Raw genomic sequence first — 20261 nt, 5'->3', positions numbered from 1 at the left:
AACTAACAGAGTTCATTTTTGTAACGCTCTGCATACATTTTGGTATAAATTTTTATATATACCTAATACAAAGTGAAATTATAAAATTCGAAATTCGAAAACTAAAACCCCGACAATAACAGAATCGCGCTCTTAAAAGTATGAAAACGAGATAATATTTTCATCTGAAATTGTTATGATAAATAAAATCGTCATTTCAGTCGGGGGACCTTTTTTCGGTCCTGTGGAAAAGTGTTTAATCTTATAAGTCCCCCAATTGAAATGACGATTTTATTTATCATAACAATTTCAGATGAAAATATTTTCTTGTTTTCATACTTTTAAGAGCGCGATTCTGTAATTGTCGGGGCTTTAGTTATCGAACTTTATTTTAATTAAACCATTTTGGGGTTTTAATTTCATGAGAAAGTATAACAACATATTTATATTTGAAAAGTGCTATCATAGCTTTATGTCCTCAAGAGGGTGTCGTATTCAATTTAATGTGAAGGCACATAGCCTATACCCAGCGGACGATCAAGATGATTTTAACAAAACCTCATTTGTCAAACTATGATAACTAGTATAAAAGCTCGGAAGGGACAGAATAAAATACATACATTTTAAACTATTTTGCGGTTATAATTTCATGATTAAGTATAACAATATATATATTTTGAAAAGTGCAAATTACACCCTTTAATTTGATATCAAACACGCAATAATTAAATCGAAATTTTTTTTCGATCATAATTTTAAATCCTCTAGAGGGCCCCATATTCAATTCAATGTGATGCCATATAGCCTATAGCCAGCGGGCGATTAAGACGTTAAGTCAATTGGGTTTTAGGTCCGTAGGAGCCATCTTGTAAACCGTTAGAGATAGAACAAAAATTTAAATTTAAAAAATGTTCCTTATAATAACAAACTTTTGTTTGAAACCTTTTTCATTAACATTTTTGTTTAACCGCGAGGAGGCAAATAAGGACAAAACTTTGGTGTAAATTTTCTCCAAAAGTATAAAAGAGAGGGAGTTGCAGGTAGCTTCGACTAGTGGTGTTGTCACAGATTTCCAATTCCTGAAAATCGAAAAAAAATTATAGAAAATACTTTTCGAAAAACAAAACAAATTAATTTCGTCGTAACATGTTTGTTTTTTTATTATTGTAACATCTTTTTGTGTACCATCATCTTTTGTACTTCTTGATACGCAGCGATATTGAAAATTTCACTTTCTTTGAATCCATTTTGATAATTTAATAAGCGTACAAGATCATGTAGTGCTCAAATCAGATTTTTTTTGAATGAACTAAAATCGATTAATTGAATTAAAATTTCTTATATAAAATAAAATGTTAATGTTCCCTTTTACTAGATTCCCTTTTTCAAGACATCTTAAAAAGGAAATTCAGTAAAGATACCTTTCTACTGTTATTATGAATACATTTACTTTGGTGTATCGAATACTTATTCTATGTGAATAGACAAGATAGCATATACTTTACATAAAAAAGATAATTCTCTAAAATATCCGTCAATTTAATTGTAGTGTTCTTTGTTGGACCTTTTCTATTAATTAACTAAATATTCTGTAATGAAATTCAAATTAGAGTTATCAAGATTTTCTTTAGTTTATCACTACCGTTATCATACTGTAAAATCATAGTTTCTAAAGAAAAGATATAGTTTCTATTAGGTCTAGTGTCAGGCGTAGTATTTGACTTGTCATTTTAGGTCGTAACATTCAAATACTGGTAGTCTTTCAGGGAAGAAACTATTTCTTGCTAGGAAAATTTTAATTGCCTGTCAAGCTTATAGTGATGAATATTTTTGAACGGATTTTATAATATTGGAGATAATTGAAAAAAAAATGGAAAAATCATTTTGTCCGACATCTTTGAGGCTACATCCTTTCCTTTACTTATCCCAAGCAATTACTGAAACGACAATGAATTTCGATTAATTAGTGATTCATACTTGATTGTCCAGTGTAGATTTTAGTTTTTAGAAAGCTTCAAGTCCCAATATTAGATACAAAAAAAAATTGTTTTTCTTTTTAGAAATCCCTTTGATCTCAAAGCAACCAAAAAAAATTTTCAAGCAATTTTGCAATAATAGTAATTTTGTGTAAACTCATTTAAAAATCATCTATGAAAAATTACTAATGTAAATTGAGGGCAATTTAATGATGACGATGTAGTATATCTGGATTCTTTCCTTTAATTCATTTTTTTTAATACACGCAAAGAAAAGAGGATAAAAGAAAATTAAAAAAATGTTATAAAAACATGATTAACTGTCAATCTGTCATCGAAAGGAAGGCTGGCTTGTATCAAATGATATATTTCTAAGTTTGTTTTACATGGGTTTAAGAATTGGCAAACATTCGAAAGTAGCAGAAAATAAAAAAATTCTCGATTTACCGAAGAAAACCCGAATACTTTTATTTTTGGTGAGTTTAATTACCAAACAAGTTTTTATATAGAATTGTTTCAGTATTTTATAAAAAGTCATCTTCATTGAGTAGAAATAAATATAGGTATTGCATTTCTCCTTGAGACGAAAGTAATGAATTATGTAATAATTCGATTCCTTAAGCAATTTTTTAAATGTATACTAACGCATTAGATACAAAAAATTATTTCCAATATAGAACTAGTTGCCAAAAAGATCTACTTTTAGAAATGCATTGATCACATACCGATCTAAGCAAGCTCTGATTCTAGAGACTGTAGTAAGATCAAAAGCATTGGTATTTAACTATTTTTTCGGTCAATGACGGGGGTGAAGAGGATAAGAGATAATATTATTTGGTGATAAAGTTCGAATTATCCAGCGAAGCGGGCGAGAAACAACTAGTATTATTAACCTTTAAGCAATAAGTTACTGAACCACTTAGCTCCCAATTGGGACGTAAAGAGCAAAAAACTTTGTACGAAGCTCAGTTTAGCTTAATCAACTTTTCCTTTTGAGGTGTGCTATAAGTGGTAAAGTGTTGTTCACACTAATAAAGGAATCCTGTACGTTTAAAAAAATATATATTTCCTTAATTACTTTGAAAACTTTTAATGAATTTAGAATTGTGAAAAAATAAGCTATCACGAGATAAACCTAGTGTACTTGTACGATCGAGAAAAACCTTATCTCTATCAAACAGGATACAATATTTAATAAGGGTTCAATAATAAAGTCTGCAGAAAAAAAAAAAAGACTCGTTGGCATATAAAAATGTAACAAAATTAATGTTTACTTTGTATAATATTTTCTAGCTCGTTTACGAATTATGTCACCATTTTAAAAAGAATGATTTTGAATTAAAATTCTAGTTCACTATACACCAAGAATTGAATTCGTAAACTAGTAAAAATTTCTCTTTTTGTCAACCAAAAGTTCACGCTTTTGTCAACCAAATTCATCGAGACTAAAAGTATTGGAACGCTTTTCAAATACATACAGATTATTCAAAAATTTTCCTAATAATTTTTTCGAAAATGAAATGGAATATCAAAAAGCATTAAAATCCGGGACTCCTTATATTCGGGAAGAAAGAAAAAAATCGTCTAGTTTTAGTTTCCGAGGGCTCCTTCCGGGTCAACCGATGGTGAACTTTGTTTTTCTAAATAGAATTATCTTTTTTTGGTAGCTGATTCCGATTCCTTGCCTCAAAAGAATCAACTGTAGTTTGAAAATTTGTTTCTAGACCTCAATTTTCGATACCTGAATTTACGGTTTTTTATGTCTTAAAACTGTGAAAATACTTTAATATAAAAATTTTGTATACAAAAATTATAAGTTTTTCAATAAAATATCAGAATCTGTACAAAAATTGTTATTTTGAGAATTTGATTGGTTAAAAATTTCTTGGCGGGAACTTAAACTAACGGTAAATGGAAAAAAATTTTCATAAATTTCGAAAACGTTTGAAACAAAAGTTATTTATTTTTTTATATTTAAACTTTTGTTCTATCTCTGACGGTTCATAAGATGCAATGATACAAAATCACACTCGCATTTTAAGTTTTCAGCACGCGGTAAAAATTTTAGATTCATATCTCTCTTCGTTTTTTAGTTATCTTGTTGACTGATGGATGGATGGACGGGCGGCCAGACAGACAAACTGAAATCGAAAAATTAGGTGATGTTATGAACACCTTTACCAAAATGTTTTCGTATCTTTAATATTTCTAAGCGTCACAAACTTAGTCACAAAATTAGTATACCTTGATATATATTTCATATATACCTACAAAGTATAATTAAAGATAAATTATCAGAATCGTTTCACCCGAAATGCACTCTCAAAAAAAAAAAAATTAGATGCATTTTTTTCTTCACCCCGGTTATAAGGCGATCTGGAATTTATTGCCTTTTGATATGCCAATTCGTTTTTGAAAAAATCAACTGGAAAGTTTTTTTAAAAAGCCACTCTACATATTATTGGAATTTATAAGATTTAATCAAATGGATTCGGTTGCTGTTTATATTTTTAAGACGATAAAAAATGCAAAACTAAAACAAAACGATGCACGGATTTATATATTCATAAACCAGAACAAACAAGACAAACTATTAGACAAAAATCTGTCTATGTGTGATTCATTTTAAAGGCTTACTTGCACCATTTTCAGTTTCGTATAAATGGTGAACAAATAAGATTCAAGCTAGTCAAAAGGAATTCAAGGATGCTTAGATTAAATTTTTCTTTTGAAAACTCACCAAAGAAATTTTTTCGTGATAACAACACTAGTTTCAAAAAGCAAGAAAAAAATTAATCTCGATTTAAACGTGAATGAAAATTATTGGAATGCGTTAAAATTGTTGAAACATTTTTCAAAAAAACACAATTTTTTTAAGTGTCCATTTTACGACAACAATTTATTTATACTGGAGCCGTAAAATTCTTAAATAACCTATCATTATACAGTTCAGAAACGCTGGCTGTTGAAAAGGACGGTATCAAAAGAATCTACATTCGGTTTGGCCGAAGTTGGATGAAAATGCGTAGCTCATGCAATATACCTGATGATGAAGCAAAAATTTGAGTCACTTTTGTGATTAATAAAACACTTCTATCATTTACGTATAAGTTTATGTCTCCATTACAACGGCTATACATCTATATAATAATAATAATATATGCACTATGAAATTGAAAGATAAATAGAAAGAAACGAAGAATAAGGAATAACTGTATTTGTTACCATTAACATGCGTGAAACTTGTAGCCTGAAAATTAAAGGGGAAGGTTTTTGATTACAGCTGCTGTAAACCAGAATCAAGTTTTGCAAATATTTTTTTTTACCACCAATAATAAAAAATTCATTTAGGCATTTAGGGAAGTTACCTAAATTGCATTTTCAAGTGAGTTAATGTACGTCAAATGAAGCGACCAATTATATTCGCATCCAAGGAGAAATTTAGTATTGCATTCATATTTTGACCCCGACTACACTATATGGCGAGGGCTATGTGTTTCATCGGTATGTGTATGAATGTTCATCTGTTCCCTCCTAGCTTCTAAACTACTTAATTTGACAAATGAGGTATCGATAAAAAGCGCCCTAATCATCCGCTGGCTATAGGCTATGTAATATCACACTAAATTTAATATTGCGTCCGCTAGAGGACAAGTTATTCGGGAAAAAATTACGATTTAATGATATCGTGTTTGGTATCAAATGAAAGGACCTAATAAGTACTTTTCAAAAATATATATATTATTATACTTAATCACGAAATCATAACCGCAAAATAGTTTCAAATGTATGTATTTTCGTCTGTTCCATCCTAGCTTCTAAACTACTTATCAAAATTTGACAAATGAGATATCGTTAAAATCATCTTGATCGTCCGCTGGTTATAGGCTATTAAACGTCACATTATATTTAATACGGCATCCTTGTAGAGGACCTAAAGCTATGTTAGCACTTTTCAAATATACTTTCTCACGAAATTATAACCCCAAAATGGGTAAAATAAAATAAAGTTCGAAAAATAATACCGCGACAATTACAGAATCTTAAAAGTATGAAAACAAGAAAATATTTTCATCTAAAATTGTTATGATAAGTAAAATCGTCATTACAGTCGGGGGACTTCTTTCCCGTCCTTGGAAAACTGTTTAATCTTAGAGGTCCCCCAACTGTAATGACGATTTTACATATCAAAACAATTTTAGATGAAAATATTTTCCTTACTTTTAAGAGCGTGATTCTGTAATCGTCGGGATTTTAGTTTTCGAACTTTATTTTATAACTAAATAAATCTAGCTTGTATGTAGATTATCCAGAGAGATAATATTCCGTTAATGACTTTTGCACTTTAACATTAACATATACCTAAATATAATGTACAATTTTTCTGCTGAGCTGTGTATTTGATAATAACCATAAAAAAATTTAAAAAAAAAAAAAACGTAACATCATTAAATATGTTAACAGAATATTTTCGTTTCGTTTTGCCTTTAATTTTTTTTCCATTTTTTTACTAGAAAAATCATTTTATTTAATATTCCGTGAGAACACTTAACGTAAAAGTTAAAAATTTAATACCATTTATATCATATACATACAGGATGAATTTTCAGTTTTAACAAATTTTATTAAAAATTAAACATTTTATTTTCTGCGGTAGCTTTTAAAAATCGAACATTGAACTTTTTTCTCTTTGTCAAAGAACTCAATTTTATAAAAATGTTGGTAGCGCAACAATTATAATTCACAATAAGCTTCCATCATTAAGCATTATATCAACTCTATTTCTTTTAATACAAATAATCGTTATAATGTCTGCGTATCTGTCGGGAAAACTTTGGATCGATTTTCAACTTTTTCCGTGATCTCAAGCTCCCGTGACGACGATCATTAAACAAAAATAATTCGTTAAAAAAAATTTACTTAAGATAAAATTAAAACAAATGTTTTTACTTCAAATCTAACCATATGTAACCCCTGAAATTGGGTTTTTAAGTTAGAAATCTTAATAGACATTTTTATTTTGAAGAAAAGCACTACGAGACTCTGGCTGGGCTTAATATTTGCCGTCAATTACCCTTAGGATATTCGCGAAATGAAAACCAGATTGCCGTAACTCTGAGTAACGCAGATTTACGTATCTTGCAATCTACACTATCTTCAGCAGTATACGAAATCAAGCCGACTAGAAGTTTAATAGAAGTTTTTAAGTCTAGTAGAATTCTCGCAAGTGTCTTTCTTCGAGTTATAACAACAAATTCAGACGTAGTTTCCAGAATATATAATTCTACGCCAGTCAGAGTCGTGACAAATATCTGCATTTCATGAATATCTTCAGGGTGATTTAGGTCAAATTTTAAGCCTACTTATAATCTCTTACGTAATTTTTTTCTCAAAAATCGGCTATGGCCTTGTTTACATTTTTTTAAAGACGTTTCTCGTAAATGTTGAGACTCTTACTTATTTTAAAATATCCGTAATATATCCAACACTCTCTTCATTGCAACTCATAACGAATTCTAGTAAATAAATAGAAAATAAACTGACTATGTAGTCAATACACACATAAGTGCTAGGTTGTGTAATGCCGAGGCTGCAATTACTTTGGTTGCAGGCAAATAATAATGTAAATGTTATATTATACACTGGAGCAAATATAATGAAAATGTTATATCACATTTATTTAGAATACGTTTACATTATACATACAGTTTTGTTATAATTTTCCGATTCTAGGAAACTAAGAATATGTTTATTTTTGAATTATTTTTAGTTCAAAATTAAATCAAAAACTAGATTAGATGGTTGCCGGGCTTGGCATGCAACTATCTATCTCTATAACAGAAAAGTTTTTTTAAAAATTAGAAAAGAAATCAATTTAGATTGACGGATTCCGCTTCGACTGTTATACCAACAATCTGCCTGAATCTTTATATCCCTATAATTTCCAATACGATTTAGCAAATACGAAATTTCAAAACCAATGCTTCTGTTTTTTGTGTATTGAAGGCCTTTGCAAAGATAACTCCAAATATATTCCTCGAAGAGTGTACTTACATCAAATCCTGAAGGTAGTATAGTATGCAGATTATAAGGGACGGGATCTATTGATTAATTTGTATACTTAAACAAACTCTCGGAAAACTGTTACCAGAAGGATCGTGGCTGCAGTTATCTCCATCACATTTAAAAGAGTGTGAAAAGCATTCATGCCCATACAAATTTTTATACGTAATATTTACTACTCAATGGTTAAAGGTGGAACTCGGAGAGCCTTGAAACTGGCACACGTTACTAATAAATACTTACTTTATATTTAAAAAAATACTTACTATTGTTATTAAATAAAGAGATTAAGCCCTACCATTAAACCACTCTACCATAATCTCTCGACCAAGAGGAAAGGTTTTACGAAAAGTGTTTTTTTTTTTTTTAAATTCGATATTTGAAAAAATTTTCAAAATTTTTCCTAAATTAAACACTAAAGGTTTGTTAACCTATTACTCATGACTTCACCTTTTTTTACTTTTGCGAATTTCTTAGATTAATTTAGCCATTGATTAGCCGTAAATATAAAGCTAAGTTTCTTGGCTTGTTTTCTTCTATAACAACATATTTTTTGATGTCTGATAACAATTTTGTCATGCGTTTCGCAGATTAATTGGATTAAAACACTTATGAAGTGTTGAGAGTAAAGATATGAAGTTTCATTCGAGTATACAAATCGCTACAAATTAAAGTTTAAAAATAAAGGCTGTCGTGTTACAGCCTTCTCTTTCTTTTACCTCATTTACCGCCTCCTTTCTGTTCATAATTTCATTTTTTTTGTCTGTAATCCAAATTCTTTATCTAACATAAAAGTTATTCTTTATTATCCCTGAAAAATCCCGCAGGTAATAAACTATCTGTGTGCCAATTTTTTATCCAAATCCGTTCAACAGTTTTGGCGTGATTGAGTAACAAACGTTGAAACATCTAAACCTACAAACTTCCACATATTAGAAGGATATTAAACTTACTTTATTTTATTCTAATATTGTACTATGCTAGAATTTTCAAATAATGTTAGAAAATTGGAAAATGCATTGTAAAAATATTTTTAAAAACAACAGGAAGATAATGCAATTTTAAAAATGAACACATTTTCTAATCAAATAAAAATCGCCATACTGTATACCAGTAAACAATACATAAAGCATCGTTAGACATACACTATATATCATATATACCACTAGTTCTATTTACATCTAGGCATATAAACATCACCAGTATGACAGAATACATGCGTTAAGCAATGCAAGTGAGAGGTATTATATACATGTGTTGACCTCCACTCTATGCACACAACAGAAACAGAACAGAACTGTTGTATAGCTTAAAAGACATCGAAGCCACGATACAAGTCACATTTCATATAACATCTATAATACCTCTTACTTACATGAATTGCTGAACGCATGTACTCCTGTCATACTCGTGATATTTATATGCCTAGATGTAAATCGAACTAGTGGTATACAAACATACCCATATTAATAGATAAATAAATGGACATAAACACAAATACATAAATACATAAATGTTCATGTACTACATACAAGTACATCAACGAAATATGTTAACATAATTTGCGTTTATTTCCATATATTCCAAATAATAAATCAATGTACCTATAGGTACATATAATAACAAAAAAACTATTAATCGAATTACAAAAATTTTCTAATTAATTATTAGCTCCCTGATAGGATGCTGTTTTATTCAATAGTTGTATTCAAATTATATTTATTCTCTGTGTATTTATCTGTCTTTTTCACGCTCGCCAACTCGTCATATTAGTGGCTCAGTTTTTATTGGTTAAGGCGTAACCAATTCCGTTCGCGTCACAAAAAAAAATATTAATAGAATTAATAGTTGTGATGGGCTGGTACACTCAGCCTCTGAAAATAATAAAGAAGCTGATAAATGATATTAACGCGAAAAAGGTGGTAAAACACATATGTGGTATCACAACGGGCTCTATAGCCTAAATGTGTCCTTCGTGGACAGCGTATATAACCTAACCTAACCTACTTCGACACTCAGAGCTCTAAAGTCATCTGTTCAGAGATATATAAGGTCGTTTTTTCAGTGGTCAGTCTTATATTCCTCGTCTTTTTTTCTGCAAAGTGAAAATTATGAAAAACTGGAAAACTTGATATTTCTCCATTAGTGCAATGCATTAAAACTCGAACTTTAACATCAAATAATTAATTAAAGACTCCAGTGATTCCCCCACCCCCGCCGAAACTTTGATAATTGATTTATATGTAATCAAACTAAATATAAAAAAAGACCAGCCTTAATCTTTTAGTTGGACTAAATTGGTTCTTAAAATGCCATTACATGTTGATCGTGTCATTCTAAATCGATAGTGTAATAAAACTAAATTTTGTGTAATAGCCATCTGACTCACCAGGGATTATTATTATCATTTTTTTTTAATGTTAAATAATTATAGTATTTTACCAAACAAATAATTTCTAAATCTATTTTCAAAATCAAATTATTTTCATTTTAAAACAAGTGAAAAGAAACAATTGAATGAATTATTTGTTAAAATACCATGTATAACAAGTATTGATTGCGCAATCTTTTTTTTTTTACGTCATGTAAGTAAAGAAAGATAGTCACTCTTACATAGCCATACATACATACATGGCACTCACACATAGATGATATTCCCACATCATATATACTATATTATTTGAGCTTAATTTACTCCCTCACGGGTAAACTGTGATGCTTACGAAAAAATAGTTGTTTATTTTTTTTATAAAGACCATTTTTAACATTTAAACTTTTGTTCCATTTCTAATAGTTTCCAAGGCCCAATTGACCTATGTTGCTCTTTTACGAATTCGAACTAACTTTTTACATTCTGAGCTTGGTTTAAAAATTTCAGCTTGATATCTATTTTCGCCTTTGAATTATCGTTTTTATAGACGGGCAGACAGACAGACAGACCACCGGAAATGGACTAACAAGGTAATTCTAAAAAACACGTATACCAAAATTTTTTTAGTGTACCTTGGTATATTTCATATACATATGGTATAAAAGCTCAACTAAAAGTTGAAAATTTCAGTTACATATACCATTTCAGAAAATATTCACTGATTATTTTATTTTCAAAATGCATTTGAATAGACGCCGCTATTTATGAACACAAGAAAAAAGGTCTTTTTTTTTGTTTTAATATCGAGCAGTATTATTGTTTTTCTGCTCTCCATTTCAACTTTCTAGTTTGTTAAATAATAAAATATGATTAAAAAATATTCTAAGATTTTCAATTTTAATAATAACTATTGTAAACGCAAAACATTAATTTTTTACTACTCACCCTAGCCACACGCTTTGAAACTAAAGCTTTGCATTATTGGGGTTGAAGAAAGGTTTGTGGCTTTATCCTCCTCTCTTATGAGAAACTATTTTGATAGGGTTTATTAATAGTAATTATCTATCAAATAAACCCCTGAACCGTAACAATAATATACATATGTATACAGTACGTGTAATTTTCGTTCGTCTCTAAGCTCTTTTAATGTTACAATAGCGAAGACGCTACGTAATTTACTGTGTTAAAAATATTAAAAATCTCATTTTTTATATTTTTTAATCACGATTTTCTTGAAAACGATTACAAATTACAGCAGAACTTTTACGAGTGAATTGAAAGTTTTGATATTACATTGGTTTTGACATATGTACAAAAATATGAATTGTAATATGTAAAATTATTGTAAAACACCCTTTTGGTAGGGAAGAGATTCCTGTATTATATAGAAAACATAGCCGGCTAAAAATTTAGTGAAGAAATTTTTTAAACCTCGATCGAACCGGATAAGAAACCCAATCTTAAGAAAATTCCTGAGAAAATAAATATTTTTAACTTTTTTAAGACACGTACTTTTCCTAAAATAAAAAGAATAGAGGCTTGCAGATAAATATAAAACTTGAAGTTGGTAATTTATTCATACTAATACCATACCAATCAGGAAATCAAAATTGCTTGAAATTTATGTTCTCAATATTTTTGGCTGTCTAATAAAATCCCCTTTGCAAATATGATTTTTATAAACAATTTTACAAATTCTTAGTCTCAAGCAAAATACAATCATTTGGACAAAAGCCTGTGGGCGATCCCTTGAAAAAGTGTACCATGATTGTAAAAAAAAATAACCGTTTTTGATGGTAAGAATACTTTAGTATTATTTAGTATCTTAAGTACTTAAATAATTTTCTTTTTCGTTAAAACTCCATTAAAATTTCATTAATTATATTTATAAGAACGTCCCAATTCCGTATTATTTTAACTTTTATTAGGGATTTTTTGATTATTACTAATTGTACTCAAAAATGGCATTTTAGTACATTTTTGCATATCTTTAAAACAGTTTTGAAGTTTCTGTCTATCTTGTATCCTGTAATATTAATTTCAAAGGTTTCTTTTAAAATATACCTCCAAATACAAAAATTTGGTAATCCGAAGGGATGGTATTGTCAGTCTCGTTTTGCTATTATGCTGTGTCAGTCACGATTTTTTTTCTAATAAATTTGATTATGAACTACTTACTAAGTTCTTTATTTTATTTTTTTTTTCAATAATATGATCTATGTAATTACGTCCCAGAGACAGTTTGAAATCCTAAATCCTTCATAAAAGAAGATACTCTAAGTTTATACACAGTCTCGCACGCGACTTACTTTTGCATGTAGTATCAATCACATTTGTATTTTGTTAAATAGAGGGATAAATGTAGAATCAAGCACAAAACTATTCAAAAACTTAAAACGTAAACATAATAGTATTCATAATATGTCGCATAACAACGCATTTTGGGTCAAATGCAGTGTCAGTTACATAAAGAGTCACCCATATGTGTAAATATATACATAAATAGAAACTAAGTTTCTTATCGCACGATATTTGTTTGCTGGTTGGGAGTTAAAACCAAAAAAACTGCAACAGACGCCAAAAACCGACATCTAAGTTACCTAGGAAACTAAAACTTTTTCAATCGATTCAGGTTGCCATGAATTTTGGAAAAATGCAAAAATCATAACTGTCAATTTGTATTTTTTGTCCAAACTTTATGTTTTATCGTTTAAAAAAATTGAGTTGTGAAAGTTATCAAAAGTTAAAGAAAGCAGAGATAATTTAAGTAAGTACTTACAATACAATTTTTATGTTATGTCATAATAAATAGCCGAATCAAACCAAATTTAATGTAATCACATATTGGGTTGACTACTTAATCAGAAGTATGTCTTTTTTAAACTAATACTACAATTATTTCATACAGAAAAAGCTAAAAGTAGCTATAAAATTAATTTTTTTAGAATCCAAAGTATTTGACTTCTAAAATTAATACCTTAAATTTTCAGAAAAATATCTCGCAAATAAGAAAAGTAAGGGCTACATTTATATCGCACCAAGGTACGAAAGAAATGTAATTCCTACTGGGTGTCCCAGGATACTTCTCTTTTCACGAACTTTCAAATTAGAATGAAAATGCGATCTTTCCATTTTTGTTAAAAAACAATTTTGGTCAACAACTCAGTTCGTTATAATTTAAACGTTAGCAAAAAGTAATATACAAATCTTCAACCCACTTTTTCTTCAAAACATTGTTCAAACACACACATCCGAATTTATATTTCCGTATTTTGTCCACTATTGTATCGTTGAAACAGCATAAATAAACACACGTACACATACTGTATACAATAAAACAAGAACGAACATCTCGTTGCTAGAAAATAAATAGAAGCTAATTTAAACTGAAACAAAGCACATTTACATTTGAAATATATCTAGATACCTTTTTCAACATTACTAGTAGAGCGTATTACTTTTACATTCGTAATTATTTCATGTTAAAAAATCAAATCATTCGTTCATCAAATTTCACGTAGTGGTGTCAAAGTGAAACACATTGGTTAATAAAAAAAAAAAAAAAAAAAAAGTATGTATGTATGTAGGTACTTCATCACACACCACATATTAGAAATATTTTGTTTGGAATGATCAAACGAATTTCATCATCATATACTGGGTGTTCCAAACCACCCGTCCAGGCTGATTATTCTGAATAGTTTTTAAAAAAAATTGAAACGAAAAAACACGTATCAAATATTTTTTGAAACTCTATCTAACCATACCAAAAACACCGTCCACCCTCAACCCCTGTTAGGGGTAGGGGGTGTAACTTGAAAAAATCAAATGGAAACCCCTATTTTTTTCTGCAGATTTGAATTCTTCAGAAGAAAAGACAAACATTTTGTCTAAGAAATTTTTCCCGATTTTCGGTAGATCACGCTACAATCGACAAAAATCGTTCTTTTAGATTTGGCATTAGAATTGCAGTTCAAGTGAAGGCGAGAAACGTTTTTTGAGTCGAGAATAGTTATTTTCAATTTTGTTTTTGTTTTTTTGAAGAAAAGACTATTCTGTTTTGTTTTTCATATTTTATTATGATTTAGAAAAATTATTTTTGTAAAAATGTTTTTTTTTTATTTTGGAAAGTCTGAAAAAAAATTAAATCTAAAATGATTCATATCTAATTCTTTCTAAGAGCTTTATTTAGTATCCTCTCAATTGTCTAGTGGTTTACCTCAATTACCGCAATTCGACGTTTTCGCTTCTCTTTTATTTTCGTTGAATTTCTAACTTTTGTGTTGCTTTTGTTTTGTTTTTGTTTTGGTTCTGTGTGTTTGTGTTTTAATTTTTTTTTTGTTTTGATTTTTGTCATTGAACGGCGCAATTCTTATGCCAAATCTAAAAGAACGATTTTTGTCGATTGTAGCGCGATCTACCGAAAATCGGGAAAAATTTCTTAGACAAAATGTTTGTCTTTTCTTCTGAAGAATCCAAATCTGCAGAAAAAAATAGGGGTTTCCATTTGATTTTTTCAAGTTACACCCCCTACCCCTAACAGGGGTTGAGGGTGGAGGGTGTTTTTGGTATGGTTAGATAGAGTTTCAAAAAATATTTGATACGTGTTTTTTCGTTTCAATTTTTTTTAAAAACTATTCAGAATAATCAGCCTGGACGGGTGGTTTGGAACACCCAGTATATTATATAAATATAAATTTGAATTGAACATGTAAATAGAGTATGCGGTATTACGTGTGAAAAATAAATTAAAATCTCATATATCCCAAGACCAAAAATGATTATAAACTGAACCGAAAATTAAAAATTAAATTTCTAGCTCTCTCTCTTGAAACAGACACGGACGTATACAGGCAGTCAATTGAAATGTTAATTCAAACTTATTTATGAATAAATTTAAAACCATATATTTTATAATAAATACCAAAGTCCATAATATTCATCAAAAAACAATGATATACCATCGAAATTTGATATTGTAATTAAACAGGGTGGATGGGAAATAATTTACTTACCAAACTTTTCCAAGGTAAACTTGGAAGCAAAAATGATATGTTTAAAATTAACCTTCGTCACTTTTAATTTACATTGTATACCTACTTATTTATGAACATAACATTTTAATTTATATTAATAGTTTTTAACAAGCAGGTTTCATAGGTCAAGTGCCGGTGTACTTTTAAGTAATTCATTTAACAAAGAAAAAACTTTGAGTGGCTGTTTTTACAGATCGTGACTTCAACCGTAAAGCGATTTTTATACCATGTATATATGAAAATATCTGGATGACCGAGCTTCGCTCGGTTATTCGCCAATAGATGTCAGCAAGAGTCATATTTTTCACTTTAGACTACTCAAACGCCTCCTTTTTGTTATGTTATAATTTGCATTGTATTTCATTAACTACGTTATACACCAATAGATGTCTGATGAATTTTTCATGAAAAGACGGATAAAACGACATTTCTGATAAATGAAACCTAACTAGATCGACTTATCGCCCCAAAAAACCCCTACATACTCATTTTCATGAAAATCGTTGGAGCCATTTCCAAGATCATTGATATATATATATATATATATATATATATATATATATATATATATATATATATATATATATATATATATATATATACAAGAATTGCTCGTTTAAATATATAAGATATACATAGTATATTAAATTTAGTCCGAAGTTTGTAAGGCTTAAAAATATTGATGCTACGAAAAAAATTTTGATATAGGTGTTCATAAAATCACCTAATTAGGTCGATTTCCGGTTGTCTGTTCGTCTGTTTGTCTGTCAACATGATAACTCCAAAACGAAAACAGATATCAAGCTAAAATTTTTATAGCGTTCTCATGACGTAAAAAGTGAGGTCGAGTTCGTAAATGAGCAACATAGGTCAATTGGGTCTTGGGTCCGCAGAATCCATCTTGTAAACCCTTAGAGATAGAGAAAAAGTTTAGTGTAAAAAATGTTCCTTATAGAAAAATAAACTTTTGTTTGAAACATTTTTTCGTATACATTATTGTTTACTCGTGAGGGTGCAAATTAGGCGTAAATTGTATAGTATGTACCTATTATATGGGAATATCAGTTATGTATGTGTGAAATGTATGTATGTTTAATGCGATAGAGTAATCAAGACTGTCTATACATGGTATTTCAACAATTAACTCAGTCAATTGTTTGTTTGTTTGTTTTCAATTGTATTTTTTTGTTATAATGTTTGAGTTTTTTTAAACATTCTTAACTATTTTAACTCTGTCTAAAATTTATTAAATCGCAAATGCAGTCGCTGGTAAATTTGTAAACAAGTTAATATTGTTTGTGTTATTATTAATATTGTTTGTGTTTATATAATAATATCATTATATTTCCAATTACCCTCTCTCGAAATAGTAGTATTGGGTTTCTAGTTATCATTATTAGTCAAATTATGATAACAATCTAACACATACATATACTTATACGGGCTATTAGTCCACATTATGGGAAATATATAGTATTCATTATCATCGGTTATCGCGTTTGAAACTGCGCACGTGGCCATTACATTTTTATTGGATTTATTTTTCAAAAATGCGCCATAAGCTTAAAATCTATGAAAATCCATTTTGTTTAATGTTGATTTTTTATTGATCATATCGCTAAGGCTAAAACTAAAATCGCAAACCGCGATGTAAAGACTTTTTTCATTTTTTGCAGTTTATATTAAATTTGAAACAGTGTTAAAATTTTGGGTTTTGCTTACGTTCAACCGTTAGAGAAAGAACTATAAAAAATTTTCCTTATAAAAAAATAAACAATTTTTGTTTGAAAAATTTTTTTATAAACATCAACGTTTTCTCGTGAGGGGACAAATTAGGGTAAAGCTTTGATGTTCATTTCCTCTAAAAATATAAAAGATAGAGAGATGAAAATTTGTACAAACCTTCAACTAATGAGTTAGTTGAAGACTAGAGAAACTTTTTGAAAAAAACAAATGAAAATACCTTTTAAAATTTTCAACATGTTCGAAAACTAGCACAAATGGCGGCTGGAAAAAAATGTAAAACTGCTTTAATGATGTGTTATTAGGGCCCTTAGGGGAGTGTGAAATTGTAGCGAAATTTTTTTTTTGCTTGCAACAGGTAGTTTCACAGTCTGCTAAGGGGTTCAAATAACATACGAAATATTCAGTTTTACATCGCGTTTGCACAATTTTAAGTGTTTTTTGTAAGGTTTTACTGGCGTTAATTGATCATGAACTAATTAATCCTTCACTTATTATTTGCTATGAAGTTATTTGCGCTTCCACCATATTTATAAGATGAACACATTCTTTTTTATAATATATATGTAATAATAAAATATATGTAACAATCCAAAAATGTAAGAGGAGAAATTGGGGTAAAAGATTAAACAAGAGTTCGTAAGTTAATTATAAATAAGTCATTTTTTTATAGTGCACCAGTTGTTACTCTTAATTTTAATACATATAGCTTATGTGTATATTATTTTCGTTCGTGGTTTATGTTCTCAGAATTAATATTTCACATTTACTTATGATATGAATGTGTACATACTTTTGTAATTATTATTTTAGTAAAAAAAAAACGATTCACAAATAACAGTTGCTTGTCATCAAATTGTGGACCTTACTTAGTACTCGAAATTAATCTCTTGTTTACAAGTTTTTATTTAACTTACTCCTTACGTCTAGAAGATTCAAATGTTGCATTCGATATTAAGTACCTTCTCGATGATATACAGACAGATAAATCGCAGGAGACGTGTAAACTAAATTGATTATCCATACTAATATTATAAATGCGAAAGTAACTCTGTCTGTCTGTCTGTCTGTCTGTCTGTCTGTTACTCTTTCACGCCTAAACGGCTGAACGGATTTTGATGAAATTTGGTATGGTGATAGATGATAACCTAGAAATTGTCATAAGCTATAAATAATCACGCCATCGTTCTTAGGGGGTAGGCAGTAGGCAGATAACTAAATTGAGTTAGTGATTTTTAGTCGTTTTTGTTGGTACTTTTGCTCTTTCACGTCTAAACGGCTGAACAGATTTTGATGAAATTTAGTAAGGTAATAGATGGTTACCTAAAAACGGATATAAGATCAAAATGATCACGTCATCGTACTTAGGGGGTAGGAAGTAGGCAGAAAACTGAATTGAGTTAGTGATTTTTTTATGGTTTTTGCTGGGAGTTTTGCTCTATCATGCCTAAACGGCTGAACGGATTTTGATGAAATTTAGTTAGGTGATAGATAGTAACCTAGAAAAGGATATGAAATATGGGGGGAGGGGTGAAAGTGGGAATGTTTCCCAGCAAAGCGGGTAGTTCACAGCTAGTATTTAATATATCTGACACTATCCAGTGAAATAAATATAGCTGAAAATAATAATATTGTAATAATAAAAATAATATGAACATGATAAAAACGTAAAAAAATTAATGTGATTTTCCAAATTTTTTAGTTTTTAATTAAAAATTTGGGTCAAAAATACTTTTCGAATTCCAAGATTTTATTACATTAATGTCTAAAAAGTAATTTTTCCCTCTAAGTCACTTATATACGATTATTTATAAACGCTGTTTAGGCTATAAGAACCTCATTAAACACAATAAAACAAATTTCCATTTTCATCACAATACGCAAAAAGCATTAAAAAGAAATTTTCAGCTGTCTAAGAGGTTATAAAAGTTTTTGAATTCTTGTACCAGTTTCAAAGCAAACTTTCAGCAATTTTTACTTATGGTGTTGTTTATGCCTTATTTTAATACCTTGTTTTCCATTATGTCAAATCTTTGTTAGGCTTAATCTAAATTTTTTTCCAATCTCTGCAAAAAATAAGATATAATTTTTATTACAAATTAATTCATTTCTACACATTCAATCGAGCTAGTGCAAAATTTTTACTAAGAATGAAGCAAATTTTCTGGCGTGCCTGTATTAGACCGAACATGCGTCTGACACCTTTTAGCAAATCCAATATTTTAGAAGCTACGGATTAATAAATTTAAGAGATGATCAAAAATAAAGCAAAATTAATGTATAATTATAATTCTGAATAAATATAAATTCTGAATAAACAATTGTTTCTTCTAGATCTATGAATATAATTTATTTCAATTATGATCAATTTATTCATCTTTTTTGATTGGTATCACAAATTTAATTTAATTTATTTTTGTTTAAAAGAGACATTAAGGCAATTGATGATTCCAGAACCTTTTCGATCTCCTATTGTTGAAAATGTCTCTTTTTAAGAGTATCTGACGCATATTTATCAAGTCCCACTAGCCATATCTACTTTGTTTCTCGTCAATTATTTAAATAGTAAACGAAAATAGATGGATGATTATCACAATTTAGACACATATAACTACACTAAGGCATAAGGACAAATCGAAAAAGTTTCTTCTTTTATATTGGTTAATAAGTGTTTCATTTTACTTCTAAATAAATCAAATACACAATAATTGTTCATTTACTCTCTATTATGATTTACTTATTTCTAATAATCAATATTTTTTAATCAAAATAATAATTCTCCAATGAACATTGAAGATTCTCTAATGACGTGTTTTCGCTGTTTTATGATACATAATGGTATAGAACCGATAATGTTTACACGGACCAAGTGTATAATACTTTTTTTGAGTAATCCTCATACATTTTGCACCTTTTGATGACATGAGGTGTGTATTATATTGTAAAAAAGAGTAAAAATATTAAAGTTACAAAAAAACCCTGGTATAACTCCCTTTTATCTGTATCGAATTACCAAACACCCTATATTATAATCACCCTTGTAATAATGTCACATAATATGTATAATAAAATGTATGTAAATAGAATTTTTGC

Source organism: Chrysoperla carnea, chromosome 1 (genome assembly GCF_905475395.1).
Source record: "Chrysoperla carnea chromosome 1, inChrCarn1.1, whole genome shotgun sequence".
NCBI classification, from domain to species: domain Eukaryota; kingdom Metazoa; phylum Arthropoda; class Insecta; order Neuroptera; family Chrysopidae; genus Chrysoperla; species Chrysoperla carnea.
The sequence above is the reverse complement of the archived record's forward strand: the minus strand, read 5'-3'. Positions refer to the sequence as shown.